At 34.0% G+C, this 18,451-nt stretch overlaps 1 long non-coding RNA gene across 2 annotated transcripts; it reads left to right on the top strand.

Annotated features, from left to right (window-relative positions):
• Positions 1-8,444: 8,444 nt before the first annotated feature.
• Positions 8,445-11,884, top strand: LOC142612990 (uncharacterized). Of its 2 annotated transcripts, none has more exons than XR_012840212.1 (2): positions 8,445-10,099; positions 11,639-11,884. It is a non-coding gene; the product is annotated as an uncharacterized LOC142612990 (long non-coding RNA). The 2 variants fall into 2 exon arrangements; XR_012840211.1 differs by having other exon boundaries at positions 10,603-11,884.
• The last annotated feature ends 6,567 nt before the right edge of the window (positions 11,885-18,451 follow it).

Below are 18,451 nucleotides of genomic sequence, written 5' to 3'. Positions count from 1 at the left end.
CAAGTTTTTTGCTTAACAAGGATAGCTTCAAGCAAACTATGGAATTTGATAATTATGTAATCACTAAAAAGTGATTATTTGTGGGCAAGGGTTATGCTTGTGATGGAATGTTTAAATTGAATGTTGAGAATAATAAAGCATCTACTAGGTCAGTCTATATGCTTTCTTCTGTTAATTTTTGGCATGCTCGTTTGTGTCATATAAATAGTAGATATGTGGGAATCATGAGTGGTTTAGGATTAATTCCAAGACTGTCAAAAGATTTTGAAAAATGTGAAACTTGTAGTCAAGTTAAGATTACAAAAAGGTCTCATAAAAGTGTTGTAAGAAATACCGAATTGCTTAAGTTAATTCATTCCGATTTATGTGAATTTAAGGGAATTTTAACTTATGGAGGAAATAGATATATTATCACTTTTATTGATGATTTCTCAAAATATACAACTATTTATTTGTTGAAAAATAAAAGTGATACTTTTGAAAATTTTCAAGATTTTTTAAAATTAGTTGAAAATCAATTCGGTAGAAAAATAAAAAGAATAAGAAATGATAGAGGCCGTGAGTATGAATCAAGTGCATTCAACTCATTTGTTCAGTCTTTAGGAATTATCCATAAAACTACTGCACCATATTCACCTGCTTCTAATGGAGTGGCTGAAAGAAAAAATAGAACTTTAATTGAGTTGACAAATGCCATGTTAACTGAATCTGGTGCACCTTTACATTTTTGGGGTGAAGCTATTTTAACTGCATGTCATGTTTTAAATAGGGTGCCACATAAAAAGTCACACACCACACCTTTTGAGATGTGGAAAGGACATAAGTCAAATTTGAGATATTTGAGAGTATGGGGCTGCCTTGCTTATGTAAGGCTTACTGACCATAAAATACGTAAATTAGGTATAAGAGCTACTACCTGTGCTTTTCTTGGTTATGCATTTAATAGTACAGCCTATAGATTTTTTGATCTGGAAAACAAAATAATTTTTGAATCTGGTGATGCAATTTTTCATGAAGAAAAATTTCCTTTTAAATTAAAAAATAGTGGGGGTAAAAAAAATATTTTGTCACAACCTAGTTCTTCTACTTCACATTTACAAAATCAAGAAAATTTTGAAATGGAACCTAGAAGGAGTAAAAGAGCTAGAGTTGAAAAGAATTTTGGTCTTGATTATTATGTTTTTAACATTAAGGAAAATTCCAAAATTTAAAAGAGGCTTTAACATCATCTGATGCTATTTTTTGGAAAGAAGCTGTAAATGATGAGATGAAATCTCTAATTTCTAATAAAACTTAGAAATTAGTAGATCTTCCACCAGGTTGTAAGACCATAGGTTGTAAATGGGTCCTTAGAAAAAAGTTGAAACCGGATGGATCAATAGATAAGTTTAAAACTAGACTTGTTGCAAAAGACTTTAAACAAAAAGTTGATCTTGATTTCTTTGATACATTTTCTCCGGTAACAAGAATTACATCTATTAGATTGTTAATTGCTATTACTGCAATTTTTGATTTGAAAATTCATCAAATGGATGTAAAAACTGCATTTCTAAATGGGGACCTAGAGAAAGAGATTTATATGGATCAACCCGAAGGCTTTGTAGAGCCTGGACAAGAAAGCAAGGTATGTAAGCTAACTAAATCCCTATATGGCTTAAAATAAGCACCTAAACAGTGGCATGAAAAATTTGATTCCTGCATGATTGAGAATGGTTATAAATCAAATAAATGTGATAAATGCATTTATTCTAAATCATGGAATAATTTACATATTATTATTAGTCTCTATGTGGATGATATGTTGATTTTTGGCTCAAATATGCATGTTATAAATGGGACAAAAAATATGCTTAAAAGCTATTTTGATATGAAAGATCTTGGTGAAGCTAATTTTATTTTGAGAATGAAAATTATAAAAACGTGTGATGGAATATATCTTGATCAATCACATTATGTTGATAAAATATTGAAAAAATATAATTTTCATGATCACAAAAGTGTAGCTACTCATTTTGATTCTAGTGTTCATTTATTTCCTGTGAATAATGATGATGAGATTTTTAATCAAAAGGATTATGCTAGCATCATTGGTAGTTTGCGTTATGTTACTGATTGTACTAGACTTGACATTGCATATGCAGTAAGAGTGCTAAGCAGATTTACTAGCAAACCTAGTAAAGATCATTGGCTAGCTATTGAGCGAGTCATGAGATATTTAATTGGTACCAAAAGTTATGGCTTGTTTTATAAAAAATACCTTGCTGTGATTGAAGGTTTTAATGATGCCGATTGAAATACTTTGTCAAGTGATTCTCTATCTACCACTGGTTATATTTTTACCTTAGGTAGTGGTGTCAGTTGTTGGAAATCTAAAAAGCAAACAATAATTGTCAATTCAACAATGGAAGCTGAATTAATAGCATTAGCTTCAGCTAGTGAAGAGGCAAATTGGCTTAGAGATTTGTTATATGAAATTCCACTTTGGGAAAAGCCAATTCCACCTATATTAATTCATTGTGATAGCACTGCTGCAATTGGTAGAGTTAAAAACCGTTATTATAATGGTAAATCCAGACCTATAAGAAGAAAGCACAATATCGTGCGATCTTATTTGAGTAGTGACATCATAACTGTGGATTATATTAAATCTAACGATAATCTTGCAAATCCATTTACCAAGGCCTTGGCAAAAGATAGAGTCTGGAATACATCGAGGGGGATAGGACTAAAGTCCATAGAATCATGAGCCATGTATGAGGATACCCAACCCAAAGACTAGAGATCTTGAGAATTGGGTTCAATGGAAAAAACGAATCATATGATGATCGTAAGAAGTGCACAATTTTGTTAATTATTTATTTTGTAAATAATTTTTTAATTGTTCATCCCTATGATGTAAGTGCATTTATCCTGTAATGTGGAGAGGTTGAGTAAGAAACTCTTAATGAAATTTGTAGCTCGTATGAGTGGGGTGTCAGAATTACAGGAGCACCCTTGACAAAATTTCACCTATGTGAGTGTGGGGGTGGGGCCGCTCTCTATGAGATTTGGACTTAATCTCAAATACACTCATGAAACCGAGATCAGCACATGGCCGTAAAGTGCTAGCTATAAAAGCTCATGTCAACACCTGGGTTGTTATGTGTAAGCAGTGACACTTAATTTCCCGTAAGTAGTCCTAGTTCAACTCGGAGACCACTACGACTCTGGAGTTGAGATCGCTATTTTACTAAGTGAAGGTTCAATGCAGAGCACACCTTCATGATGCATAGTGACCCATCTTTGCCTAGTAATCTCTCTTTAACTAAAATTTAATATTAAAATGAATGGGGGATTGTTGGAGCATTTTAATATTAAATAATTAAAATGAATAAATGTTATAACATAAATATAAAGATGTGGGAGTGAATGTGGTAGATGAGGAGTTAGTGAAAATGTTTAATCCCACATTGAAAAGGAGAGAGACTATTTTGTTCTTTTTAATTGTGGTGATTAATGGGCTAACTTGAATTGTCTCAAATATTGGGTTGTTGTATCCTGGGGGAGACAAGTCAGAGACGGTCTGCACTAGTTACAAAGTTTAGCCAACCAAGGGCTTGAATCTCCTTAAAGAGAGCGAGTGCCGTGCCTCAGTCCAAATAGTGTTGTGTAATCTCTTTCTTTAAAATAATAAAAATTCAGAAATATTATTCAATTTCTCTTCGTGTTATTTCCATTATTATTGTGTTTGCACCAACATTATGTATTTGAAACTCCTACATCAACATTCAATACTCTCACAAAGATCTAACCAACACTGGAATTTGAAGTCTTCTTTAGCCATAGAAAATGAGTAAGCTATGAATAGCATCGTGGGACCCAAAATTTATTGTTTATCAGCGTTTTTCACAAGTTTGGCGGAATCATGAATAGTGCCATGAGACTCCTACAAAAATGCAAAATAATTTTTAGGCAAAGGTACGCTATCTAGCTATATATAGGTCGGCAATTAACTCGTTGAATTTCACGGTAAGTTGAAATTTGAAGTCAAAATTAGGTGAAGAAATTGCTAGATATGCAAGTCAAATAAGTCAGCAATATGTTTGATTCTAAAGTAAGCACACTGGAAAGTCTTCTCTTTCAGTGGGCTTTGCAATTTGCTTTGCTTTATCCTGATTAGCAATAGTCCGTTCATAGCAATTTGTTGAATTTTGCCATTCTTGTACTATAGAATAGCGCCACATAATGCCTAGAATTCTTAGGAATCCAATCAAAGTGTATATTAGAAGTTAAGATCAAAACCGCAAAAATGTAAGAGCATTCTTATCAAACCTTTCAAATTCTAAAATTTTTATTTTTTTAGCATTTAAAAGGTTTAAGCCTGCTCCATCAAACCTTTCATATTGTAAAATTTTTGCAATTGATAAATAGTGCCATTTCAAATATGAAATGGCACTATTCATCAATTGTAAAAATTTATATTACTTTTTTATTCTGTGGGCCCACTTTTATATTACTTTTAGAGAGAGAAAAAATAAAAGATTAGTGAAAAATAATAAAGATACAATATTTAAAGGAAATTGTAAAAAAATTAGAAGTTTTGATATAGATTGTATTGTAAAGTGATGTGTTATATATTATAAATATAAATTTTGAGAGGATAAATGTTAAATTGTTTAAAATCTTTGATAAGAATGCTCTAAACAAATTAGATAAGTTTTACTAAAGCAGCTTATTAAGACTATTCTGTGTTACTAATAACTCGAAAAGTTACAATATTTCATATGGAAGTGTGAACTTTGAAGTTAAGAACAAAGCCTTGAAATCTAATATTGTAAATTTTTGTTGGGATTGTGAATGATTGAGTCGACGACAACAACACCAAAAAAAAAAAAGAAAAAAAAAAGGGAAAAATAGAAAGCTGAAACAAAATTAATATAGTGTGGAATAGCTTATATTCACAGTAAAAGTCTAAACAGCTACATTTTTACTATTAAGATCTCAATTTTACAATAGACCCCAAATTATAGTTACTAACATGGACTACCATTGGGATTGTAGAATTTGCACTACAAGTAAAATTATGAATACTTTTGCTTACTCTGCAACTATATAAACATACAATGAGATTTCTAATGATATTTTTTGGATGAAGGAATTCAAAATGATTTGGATTTCAATCATTAATTTAAATAACCTCATTTTTTTATATAAATTAATTTAAATAACTTCAAAATTATATAAAATAACAATTTTTCTTCAATTGATGAAATTTATAGAGGGACTGTTGAGCTTTTATTAATATGTGAGTTTCAAATGACTGGATGTAACATATTATTTAAAATCCATCATATCACACATGATTCTTTTTGAGTAAAATATCCAGATTTCTCATTGTAGGGTCAATGGGCCCCGGGATATATGTTGGTTTGGTCCAAAGGTATTAATTGAGCTAAAGGCCCAATCCAAGGATACTGAATGGTCCGAGGATGTGTAAATGTCAGCCCACGAAGCAATGCTAAAAGGTAAAAAAGTGATATCTGGTCAAGCATATCTAAGAGAATGGTCCAAGGAGGGATATGTCATCGGCTATCTAAAGCCAAGGTAGAAGAAAGATTGGTTGACCTCCGCAGACACTATTCTAAAAGATCCTATAGGTAAGGATAAACATGGTATACGTAGAAGATAAGAAAAATGGCGGTGGGATATTTTTAATAAAACTACTACAACCGCTACCGCATTGAATGCTCTGCAACTGCTTCTTTGGCAGCATTAATGGGGAAGTGAGGCCTGAGAATCAGGGTTCAACCTTACAGCTGCCTTCCAAGACTTGAGGGGAGGGAAATGGGTCAAGTATCTAAATCAAGAATTTGATCCATGTGTGGAAGGTGATATAAAAGGAAAAGGAAGGCGCTTAGAGAAAGGGGACGGAAAAATAGAGTGATAATATTGTATACATCACCATCTTTAGTTGTAGTCTATCTTTGAAAGAAATAATATAAATCATCATCGGCTTGTGTCCGAGAACAAATTTCTTTCATATAAACAGTTCCTTGTGTGTAATGTTGTGATCGAGCCTATCATTCTAGTTATCTAACATCATTAAAACCTAGATTTCAAGCCCACTTTTTACAAATTTTATTGTATTGAATTTTTTGAGCCTATTCCATTCTCATTGTGGGTTTGGGTGCAAATTGTGCCCTTAGACTCATCATCATGTACTATATCTATATAGAGCAATTTATACTAGTAATTATTTTTTAAATTCCATAAGTTTATATCCTCAAAACCAAATGCAACCTTTTTTTTATTTTTATTTTTTATCTTTTTCAGCCAAAAAAAAGAAGACAAATTATGCATAGCCACATATTATTAACATAAACATTCACTTAAATTATATATGAATGCGATGCTAAGAGCCTTATAGCTCAACAAGTTAGCACATCTTGACATTTCTAATAAAGATATTTAAAATTCAAATCCCCTTATCTCCAACAATTGATATATCAAAAATGAAATTACACACACGGTTTTCATGTATCGAGGTCATGGATAGAGAGAAGATATGGGCAATGGTTCATGAGAAATCATCCTACCATATGTTATACATAGATATCTGCTTTCCAATTTACAAGGAGATGGGAGGGTTGTCTATGTCTCATACAGCTCTAAGTATGCAAATACTTTGGTATTAATCATATCAATGTCCTAATCAATTGGACACATCTCACCTATATACAGTATCACATTATTTTCCAAGATTTCTTCTTTCCATGAATCAATAAAGACACAATTATGCAATATTATTATTATTTCCCCATCAAGACGTATTTTGTTAGGGTAGATTTACTTTTTGGGGAACTATTAATCATGTTAGAACTAATTATTAGGTTGTAATTGTGGTACCCCTAACCATAGGAAGTTGTACGAACAAAAAAAGAAGAAGATGCCTTTGGAGGTTGACAATGACGGGTACCATTCCCTAACAGAAATGTTTTCAATAATACACCTTTTTTTATGTTTGGTAAGAAAAATTTTCAAATTATACATCTCTACCAAACAAATAATAAAAGACAACACTTAGAATGCTTGAAATGTGGAAACAGAATGCTATTCGAAAAGTTGCCTTGACTTTTTTAGGCTACTTCCATACCATAATATATTGAATTTGGAATTGCATACGTATATATAGGTCATGATTCCATTTGCTTTTTGTGTATAGTTTGATTGGGGATAAATTTGATCTATTGTTGTTGGAAGTAATATCGTAAGAGCTTTATTCTGCCAGCATTTAGGGCCCAAAGAGCTCATTTTGACTAGGAAATTTTCCAATAACGCACAACTTTTATTTTAATTATTTCCTTGCTTGCTGTGAGTGTGAATGTTATATAGATTTCTGGGCCAATCGTATGATTTGGCCGTATTACGCGCTGTTGCTGACATGTTCTTTCTCACTTTTCTTGTTGATATTGAGTTTCATGGTGGAAAACCACGAGGACTAGTGTCCGTCCACACACACAAATATCATTTGTGATCGATGGTACAGATTTTCCTTAGCTGGATCTCAATTCATATATACATATATATAATTGTGTTTACTTTAATTTGTCTAGTCTGATCTAATCCCCACCATCCTACTGCTAGATTAAGACACTATATTATAATATATAATTTGGTACATACATCACTATTCACTACACTACGTACTGTGAAATTAATCAAAGTCCAGTTTGCAAATTAAAATTTCCACTTCATCGGAGATTGTTAAAATCTAAATGCAAAATTGCAGTTATCATTTTAAAAGCAAGATTCGATAGTGCAATATGGATGGTGTGCATCAAATTCAAAACTTTTTAGCTTTAGGATTAGGATGCATGATTGATTTGATGAAGGCCTGGACCTGGAGGCTGGAGGCCTTTAGCTAAGCTATTATTTAATTTGACCTCATAATTAAGTTTTTATGCATTTATTTCATTTATAAGAAAATTTTCTTCAAAATCAGTTTTATACATATCATTATACAAATGTTTGCTGTTTTTATTTTTTATTTTTTATTTGGTGGGGGTAAGTTGATTTTCTTGATCTCAACTTGTCTAGGTTCTTTTTTCTTTTTCTTCTTTTTGGGCAGTAAAAGTGCCATATAAATAAAACGCAATAGAGAGTAACTTGATTTGAACTCAGTAACCCCACAAGAATATTGGATTTCTTTTGTTATATGAGTGATTCTGCGCCGATCTTTATTTCTATCCCACGAGTTTATTTGGTACTTGAGATCTACTACTAGTCCATGCCTGCAATCATAAACTTAACAAGTTCAAGGACACATGAATGTATCATGTATGCAGCAGGCAGTACCAAGTACCAACCAAATTAATTGTAAAGTTTATTATGATCATTTGGAAATTGGCTGCGCGAAGTTTTCAGTCTGTGTGTCCGTACTGCCCACTTTCCCTTGTCCTCTAATTTAACTGTGGCCTGTGGCTGTGGGTGAGGCAGTGTTTCTATGCATGTCCACACCCTTTTTGGTGTTTGGAAAATTAAGGGTTGGAATGAAATTTTTTCAATAATTTGAGTTTTTTTTTTTTTTTTTTTTTTTTTTTTTTTTTTTTTCACTCATTGGGTTGAAAGTAACAGCCAAATTCTACTGATGAATGATGTTGGCAAGAGAGTTACGAAGGATGAAGATATAGATTGGTACAGAAATTCTCACAGAAAAATCTCCTAAAATAATGGGAAAATGTGGCTCTCTGAACAAATAATTAATGGATCTGAAAACTTAACACTGAACTGAAGCTATAGCATTTGGATTTAATTTAGTTTAATCTTGAGGATGGTGAGAACATTACAACGCTACATTTCGAAATTATTACTAGCTACTTATTGATCTCCCTATATATATTTTCTTGAAACCTTGTAGATATATTCCTCTTTTTCTTATTCTTTTTTGTTGAACTTGTAGATATATTCCTCTGTGTCATTGGTATGTGGTGATTACTATATATTACTAATTCTCATGTCCAAAAAGAGACTTTAGATATATGATCAATTTATAAATAAAACAAAAACTTGTTCATGTTGAGCTATTAACAAGTCCTTAAGCACATCTAGTAACTTTTTATTTCTTTTCTTTCTAAATTTGCTGGTCCGGTTGTAGCTTTAACAGGCCAATCTGTGTTAAGCTTCAAATTGAAGGTTGGCATCACAGCTGCAAATGCTATCATTGATGAAGGTTCTCTCCTCCTCCCACCTTCCCTTTACCCTAGTGGCAAGCAAAAGACATATCCTTTACTTGAGAGCTCAGAAAAAACACAGGGTCAAGATCCTTGACAAAAGAAGTCAGACCCTAAAAAACTATAGTAATATGCTCCACTAATTAATGAAGCCTCTCTTGGGTGCAGTTTCAGAGATCTCTACCCAACCAAAAAAGATAAAGATAAAGATAAAAGCAGATTATAATATCTGGTTTTTTGATATTCCATGGGTATAAATTTAGCATTTGGGTTGACCTTACTAGTACTATTACTATTAGAATATCAAACGTATAGCATATATTAGCAAATATATATCATTTTGAAGAGCCCAAAAATAAATAAATGAATAAATAAACTTTAGATTGTAGAAATTGAAAGCCTTTCTAATAAATTATATACCTAGGTGTGAAAAGCAAGTTAGGGGTAATGTGGAAAGTGGACTCTGTGTCATGTGACCCCATAAATTAAGAATCCTTCTCATCCTTACGTATATATAAGGACCGGACCCCATGAAAAATAATGCATGGCCATATCAACAACTCTAATTAAGGCCGACCCAGACTCTTTCTCATATATGAAAAGTTGAGGGGAATGTCGTCTGGTTCGAGATCATTCATGCAAAGCTAGCACTCAAGGCTACCATCTGAATGATTTCGGACCAGGCTTCATTCCCCTCAACACCTTCAACTTCTTGCATGCCTCTATATATAATAATAGCATATGTATGAAGAAGAATTAATTATATTTCTTTTGGTAGTACTAGCGTTCTTATCTTCATCAACTATACATACATATAACTCAACTCTGGAGGAGCAAGCCAGAAATTGGCAACCGCAGAGATCGAGCAGGAACCGACCAGATCAAACGAGGTAAGACTTAATTAATGTTCAATCTCTTTCAATGTGATGTGTTTCACCTAATTTGTTTGACGAACAAAAAAAGTGTTGTATAAGTGTGAACATCTGACTGTAAGGTTATGGTCTTCGGTCTCCTTTATCTTTTTGAATTATTATTATTATTTTTTTTAATTTATTGGGACTTTGCATAGTTGATTTTTCCTCGTGGGGTTTGCTTGCGGAGGGAACAAAGAATATAAGCCATATGGCTTTCAAATTTTTCTGCTTTCGAGATAGTGAGAAACTAATTAATAAGAGTGAGCTTTTCAATTTCCTTCCAAATTCATCATAACTTAACTTTTACCAATGCCAAACTGTGATCCCACAAGGTGGGTCAGATATAACTCTTGTGGGTCAACTTCTATATGAGAAAAGTAAAACGACCATGGCTCGCACACCCCCCCCCCCCCCCCCCCCCCCCCACACACATATATAAATAATATGTAGAGATCTACACGTGAAGCTCATAATTTCAGGTCGCTGGAGGTTGTCATATACTCATATGTTAGAAGAACTGTAGCTCAATGGATAAGAAGAAATGCATTCACGAGATAGATAGAGCTGCAATTGGCATTGAGGAGAGGAAACATGCATGGTATAGGACAATATCAATACCTAGTGCCTGTTGGTCAAATTATGTTTTATCTTTGTGGCATTGATTCGCTTGTGGAAAGTAAGGTTGAAAAGTTGGAATCAAAGTACCTCTTTAGGAGAGGGTTGATAAGACGTGAAAGGATGGAGACAGGGGATGAAAGATTAGAAAGAAGAGAAGTGTTTATTACAAACAAATTCACTTTTTCATAAACAATTAAAGTTGTGACTTCACAATTTCAATTGTTTTTTAGATGGGTATGTAAACCTATATAAAATAGTGTTTGTGAATAACAAGTTAAACCTAGAATTACAAGAGGGGCCTGCCAAGTGCCAACCAATAGAAATTTGTCTGCCTAAGTGCCATCCATGCATATTGATATTTGTGATTATAACTTGTCCACGCATCATTGTTAGCGCTGCTGGGTTAGTCTAGGGTCTATAGGGATACCATCTTAATTATCTTCTTCTTTGAGTTCATGTGTCTTTCTCAAATGACCATCTTCCAATCAATTATAAATCATTACTGCACCATTATTCACAGTAAGCATTAATAATTGTCATTTAATGTGACTGTTACATTTTTTAATCATGCGTATCTCACATGACAGACCCTATAGACTGAGCAAATAAAACAGATCCTGGAAAGTCTATCAATCGGTGGCAACTGGCAAACACTTATTACCATAAATCAATTTATAATACCAAATGCCTCTCGGGATATTCGGTATTTGTTAGGTCCTTACTGGTCAAACTTTCTCAAAGTTAGATTTCACCTTGGAGAAAAAAGAGCCCACCCTTCCGGGGGGGGTTCAAATCTCAATCTCGTATTCTTTTTGACATGCCCCTGAACTCTATGGTGAGATTAATTATGAGATAACTGCAACCATAGTAGTAATTCCTCTCTTTCTGTGGATGTAGGTGCACTATACCAAGCCTTGTAAATGTTGCTCTTCTTGCTCATTTAATTCATCTCCTCATATTATGATTGGATCCTCTGGTTTGTCGCAAGGTCTAGCTGAATCCATTATATAGTTATAAATTGTGAAATTAGGAACAATCTCCCATCAAATAGAAGATGATGCTTCATGTAAATAAAATAAAAATAAAAAATAGAATATGATATTTCATGTTTTTATCATTAATTTAAGTTTTTTTTTGTTATGAAATCAAATATTTGCAGTGCGTGAGGAAATTAATTGAGAAGGAAAGCTTCGATGAAAATATGTATTTCAATTATGCCTTAATCATAACTAATGAGAGAGAGAGAGAGAGAGAGAAGAAAAGACATAGACAAAGCAAATGACGATGTGCTTATAAACTTTTGAAGCAGAAAATTAAAACCCCACTTTAATCATTGCCATTTCAGTTGGTTACATGTCTTTAATCTTATTCTTATGCACAAGATAAAGCTTTACCCACAAGTCTACTTTCAAAGTCTTTCACCCCTAGCTAGAAGGCAGCTGCCACCTACTTGGTTGGCAGAAATCAATAAAGGCCGCAATATATTGCATGCCATTGCTGAAAGATCATAAACCCTAAACCCTAAATTAAATTTATTTAGCTGCCACATAACTCTCGCTTGATCTCTCATGCACAGATCACAACTAGTATTTCTCCTTATATGTGAGAGAGGTGAATATTATTTTTGAGTATTATTAGACCCGTCAAAGACTCAAAGAGGAGAAGAAAAGTACAGAGCAGCCATGAGTCTACACAAGGGGCAATTTCCAAAGTAAATCAAATTACGAAAAGTCGCATTAAGTTGCATATTAAAGTAATAAATGGATTATCATATAATGTGTTACTTTTTGACTTACCCACCAATGATACTTAGAAAAGCATTCAACAACAAACATGAAAATCCATTCAAAGAGAGATTTTGTTGGGCCACAATCACAAATTTCTGCCAACCTAAAGCTAAATGACCAAATTCATCTTATTTCGTAAAATTTAATATAATTAATAATTAATTTGAATAAGTGCTTATCCAACTGTAATAATCCAATCAGTTTGATTAGAACTTTCTAATTAATTAAGTCCTTTTATTTTTGTAGGTTCCAGCTTGCTCAATTGGTAAAATTTCTTATGGTTGAATAAGAGATCTGGGGTTCAATTCCCACCTACACCAAAAACTTATTGGTGTCTTGGTTTGATGATAAATAACTATCATCACGAGCGGACGCCATAAATTGAAATTCTCTCTAAAAAAAAAAGTCCTTTTATTGTATGTACGATACTTTTAGGATAACAAAAGATGGAATGATATTGTTATCATGGTGGGGAGGGATGAACATTTTGTCAACAGCTTCCCTTCTTTTTTGGATAATTAAGTAGGTTGATAGGCAGTAATCAATGACAGAAATCGACCTATGTGTGTGTGTGTCCATGTGATAAAATAACTAATAAAATCACATGCCATATTTGAAACTTTCAATTTATATAGTTTTGTTAGACTATGAGCATCGATCTAAGTTACCTGAAACTACTTGAATGAAAGTAAGAATTAATACTACATTTGAGAAAGGATAGACTAAAAAACTTACACGTCGGTGATGTGACTTGTGAGAAAGGTGTTGTACATGTATGCATATGTTATATCATAAAGGACCTAGCTAGTTACCGGATACAATCATCACACTGAACACAAAGCTTATGTAGGGAGGGTGGACTGAATTTCAGAATCTGCCCAACGTGGGGTCCAAGGCATGTGGCCTCTAACGTATTCGTATTATTCATTATTGGAGCAACTTTAAATCCTAAATGTCGGGAAAAAAAGTCTATAAAATGCTTGTAGGATTAACATTTCAATTGAAAGAGAGAATAAGATGGAGAAAGGGATACAGTATTATATATAGGTAGTTAGGTAAAATAGGATAGGCTTAAATGCCTCTAAAGGTTTTGTAACTAGTCTCTTTTTGTCGGCAAAGTCCATCCAAATTTGTGGAGAATGTTGTCTTCCACGTGTTAACAATTACACAAGGCACTCGTTAGCATGATCCAATTAATATATATATATATATATATATATATATATATATATATATATATATATATATATTACTTGTAAACTTGCGAGTGTTTGCTATTGTAATGTTTAAACATCTAGATTTTACTTTTGATTATGGAGAAAGCAATACCATAAAAAGTGGTAATCTTTGGCCCTCTTAAATTATTTTTTATGTGTAAAGAGATAGCATGGGGGAGATAAAATTGAAGCCCACTTTTGTACAGGGAGTGGAGTGCCCCATGCATAGGTCGATCCAAGACGTACGTGTTGATGTTGTGGAAGCCTGAAAAAAGAACATATGATACTCTTTTTTATGGAACAAAAACAAAACTGTTGATTTCTAGTAGTAAACCTTGAATTCACGATAAGTTCATTAAATCTACAAATGTGATAAGTCTGAAATCCACCAGAGAAAATAATAGACAAAGTTTGTATCTTATTAATATGAAAAACTTAATTTCCTTTGAAGGCTATAATGCATTCAAATAGTAAAAATAAAATCTAGGGTGATTAGAAAACCTAGGACAGCTAGGAAACCTACAAAATCCTAATTTGACTAAATAGCATTAAAGCACTAAAAACAAGTAAATAAATATTGTGGGGGGCAAAAAGATCCTGAGGGGAATGTGGGCCTTTTGGGCCGTGTTAAGGAAGGCCGACCTGCTCCTGGGTTTAGAATTTGTTAGTACTATGGGTCGGCCCATATGCCGAGGATCCGAGGATCCAGCCGAGGGTGAACTTACCCTCGGATGAACACCAAAGAACTCGGGATTTCATAGTAAAGATTAGGGGATGACACGGTTAAGGCCAATGGTTAAAAGGGGTGAACCCTAGAACGCCCCAGAAGCACCGGTGTTGAAGAAATGTCAAAGATAAAGGCTGCTACCTCCACATTAAAGGCCCTGCACCTACCACCCTGGCCGCATTTATGGGGAAGTGACACCTGAACAGTGGAAGAGAAACTTCTGGTTACTATTCAAAGGCACTGAGAAAAGAAATATCTAGGCTAAGGGGGAGGTGAGGCAACACGTGTACAAAGTATTCAAAAGAGTAGTATTTAAAGAGCAATCTAAGACAGAAAATGGGGACGGACTTTTTGTAACCTAAAAGGAAAAAGAAATAAAGAGAAAGATATAATATAAGAACAACTCTCGGCTTACATCCGAGGAAGCAGATTTACAATATTCCTTGTTGATTCTAAGTATTTGCAATCTTTAGTTTGTCATTGAATCCTCACACACTCCTAACCTGGGTTTCAAGCCCACACTCTACAAATTCATATTGTTTAAGGCTCATTGGGCCTGAGCTCATAACTGTCTTTGGGGCCAGGTGCAATTGTGCACTTACAAATATCATAAACCTAAAATAACATAAATTACATAAAATACCAAAATTTGTGAATTACAAATATTATATTATAGATTCTATCCTACATCACATGCATATAAAAACAACCAAATTAATAGACTAGCATGCCAATGAGCCCCTAATGGCCAGGGAACCGTGTTTCGTGAGGCCTTGCGCGGGGACTCCTCAGCCTACTCTTTAAACTACTGAGCAAGGAAGGATTGAGGATCACCCAACATAGGAAAGTTCAATCAGGTCAAGGAAAGGTAGCAAGTGCAAAGGAGACACCAACCAACAATCACTTAGCATTAAATGTTGAATAACCCATTTGAATAGTGGAACAACCTACTTCAAACTTATGCCCTTCCCTAAAAATTGGCAGAGGGGCAAGTGATGTGTCTTATGCCCACTACTTCATCTTTTTTTTGGAAGGTAATCTAGGATGATATAGATACCGCCTTTACTCCTACAAGTGGAGGACCTTTCCTTTTGAAAGAAAATAAAAAGGGGGGGGGGGTGGAGGCTCACAAGAGAGGGATCAAGAGAAAAAGGAAACTTTAGGAAGAAATCGAGGGAATGGGGAAATCTCTAGGAAATGGAAGATTGGTGGTTGTAATTATAGATCAATTTCTCGACTTCCATTGTGGTTTTTTTCACATCAATTAAATTAATTGAGTGTGATTGTTATTAATCTTGACCCACTAAAAATAAGATTTTTATTTGAAAGAAACAAAAGAAGGGTTTAATCTTTTTTTTTTTTTTCAACGCAGAAGACCTAAGAGGGTTATAGAGATGGGAATAAGATATTCATGGTTACAAAAGCTTGTGAGCCAAAAAAAAATTGATATTGGTACTTAATTACATAATTGTCATCTGATTGTTCCATTCCGTTTTTCGACTGCTTGGAGCATTCAGCTTTTTCTAATTTCCTTGATTTTTGAGATGACAATGTTTTCTTCTAAAATAAAAACTTTGCACATTATAACAAATATATGTTCCCCTAACCACAAGAAATCTATAATGACCTATAATGGCAGTTTTGAAACCACCTATTTTAAACTACCATAATAGGTTAACTTATTGTGAAAGTTACTAAAAGTACCGCAATAAGTTAGGGATGGCAATGGGGCGGGGCGGGGCTGAAGGATGGGATCTTCGCCCCCGCCCTGTATAGATTTTTCTTGCCCTATCTCCACCCCTTAAGGCCCCGCGAAGACCCGCGAAACCCCACCCTACACCGTAAAACTTTATTTCTTGTTAATTTTTCAAATAACTATTACCATTTTTTCAAATAAAATGACATATTTCAATATTAAAAATATTCTTGAAATTATAAATAAATTTATCCTATCAAATCAAACTAATTTTTAGCAAAAATTAAATAATATTATCTAAATGTTTAACAAAACAATGTCACAACAAAAATCTTATAGTATGACACAAAAATCTCATATTATGTTAATGATGAAAAGTAAGTTGAGAAAGACATATGAATCATGAATGAAAAGACAAAAAAAAAAAGAGTTAAAATTGGTACCTTATTTCCAACTTTGCTTGAGAGAAAAGAGATGTAGAACCATGTTAGGTAGAATAAAATAAGCTGATGATATTTTTGTTTAAATAGTAGGATTTTAGAATATGAAAAAATTATAACTAAATTCTTATTAATGCGAGGTGGGGTGGGGATGGAGCGGGGTGGGTCTAAAAAGTGTAAACCCATCCCCGCCCCGCCCCGTGGTGCGAGTCTAAACTCTCACCCCATCACCTTTGCGGGGCGGGGAAAACCCGCACGAGGCGAAGCAGGGAGGGGCGGGTCAAGCGGAGCGGGGAAAAATTGTCATCCCTGCAATAAGTGTTCTATATTCTATATCTAAGCCCTTAAACAAAATCTTGATATATCATATTTTTTTTAAATAGTAAACTATATATATATATATATATATATATGTATGTATGTATGTATGTATTTAGTTCCTTATAAAAATACATCCATTATAAATTTCTATCAATAGATGCTATATGTAAGTGCACAATTGCACCTGGCCCCAAGGACAGTTATGGGCTCAAGCCCAATGAGCCTTAAACAATATGAATTTGTAGAGTGTGGGCTTGAAACCCAGGTTAGGAGTGTGTGAGGATTCAATGACAAACTAAAGATTGCAAATACTTAGAATCAACAAGGAATATTGTAAATCTGCTTCCTCGGATGTAAGCCGAGAGTTGTTCTTATATTATATCTTTCTCTTTATTTCTTTTTCCTTTTAGGTTACAAAAAGTCCGTCCCCTTTTTCTGTCTTAGATTGCTCTTTAAATACTACTCTTTTGAATACTTTGTACACGTGTTGCCTCACCTCCCCCTTAGCCTAGATATTTCTTTTCTCAGTGCCTTTGAATAGTAACCAGAAGTTTCTCTTCCACTGTTCAGGTGTCACTTCCCCATAAATGCGGCCAGGGTGGTAGGTGCAGGGTCTTTAATGTGGAGGTAGCAGCCTTTATCTTTGACATTTCTTCAACACCGGTGCTTCTGGGGCGTTCTAGGGTTCACCCCTTTTAACCATTGGCCTTAACCGTGTCATCCCCTAATCTTTACTATGAAATCCCGAGTTCTTTGGTGTTCATCCGAGGGTAAGTTCACCCTCGGCTGGATCCTCGGATCCTCGGCATATGGGCCGACCCATAGTACTAACAAATTCTAAACCCAGGAGCAGGTCGGCCTTCCTTAACACGGCCCAAAAGGCCCACATTCCCCTCAGGATCTTTTTGCCCCCCACACTATAATTATCAAATTTCATATATAAAAAAAAAAATAAAAGAGAAAAAAATCATATCATGTTAAAATTTTAATATGCACTTATTTCTTCAGTTCCACAAGGACCACAGTGTAACGGCAAATAGCTCTTGTTGCCAAACACGTCTGATTTTTTCACATTTCCCGTAAGGCGTGTAGAGTTGTACTTCATTCTGGGACTTTTGAGCAAATTAAGATTGCGCTCGATTCGTTAACAAATATTTCAATTAACCTTGGTTGGTAAAGCTTCAACAAGCCCTCCTCCATACAAAGGTTTTTTTAACTTTACCAGCTGGCACTTTCAGTTTCCAAATGGCTGCCCAGAAAATATTATGATCGAGGCTCCAGTATTAATTAATTGTTAGATACAAAGAAGCCGATCGAAGCACTTTGATTGATGAAAGTTCACAAAAGCAGTGGTACAATTAAGGATAGAGTTGGTGCAAAAGCAAAAACAAATTAATGGGATTATATATAGTTATAGGCTAGCTATATCAATATCATCATCATGAATTAATAATTAATGTGTTGAAGCGATCGATGAAGCCAAATGACCTGAAAATCATCTAATTAATATAGTTGCTAATGA

The sequence above is a fragment of the Castanea sativa genome, chromosome 10, assembly GCF_040712315.1.
Source record: "Castanea sativa cultivar Marrone di Chiusa Pesio chromosome 10, ASM4071231v1".
Taxonomy (NCBI): Eukaryota; Viridiplantae; Streptophyta; class Magnoliopsida; order Fagales; family Fagaceae; genus Castanea; species Castanea sativa.
Note: the sequence above shows the minus strand (reverse complement) of the source record. Positions and strands in the feature narration are given on the sequence as shown.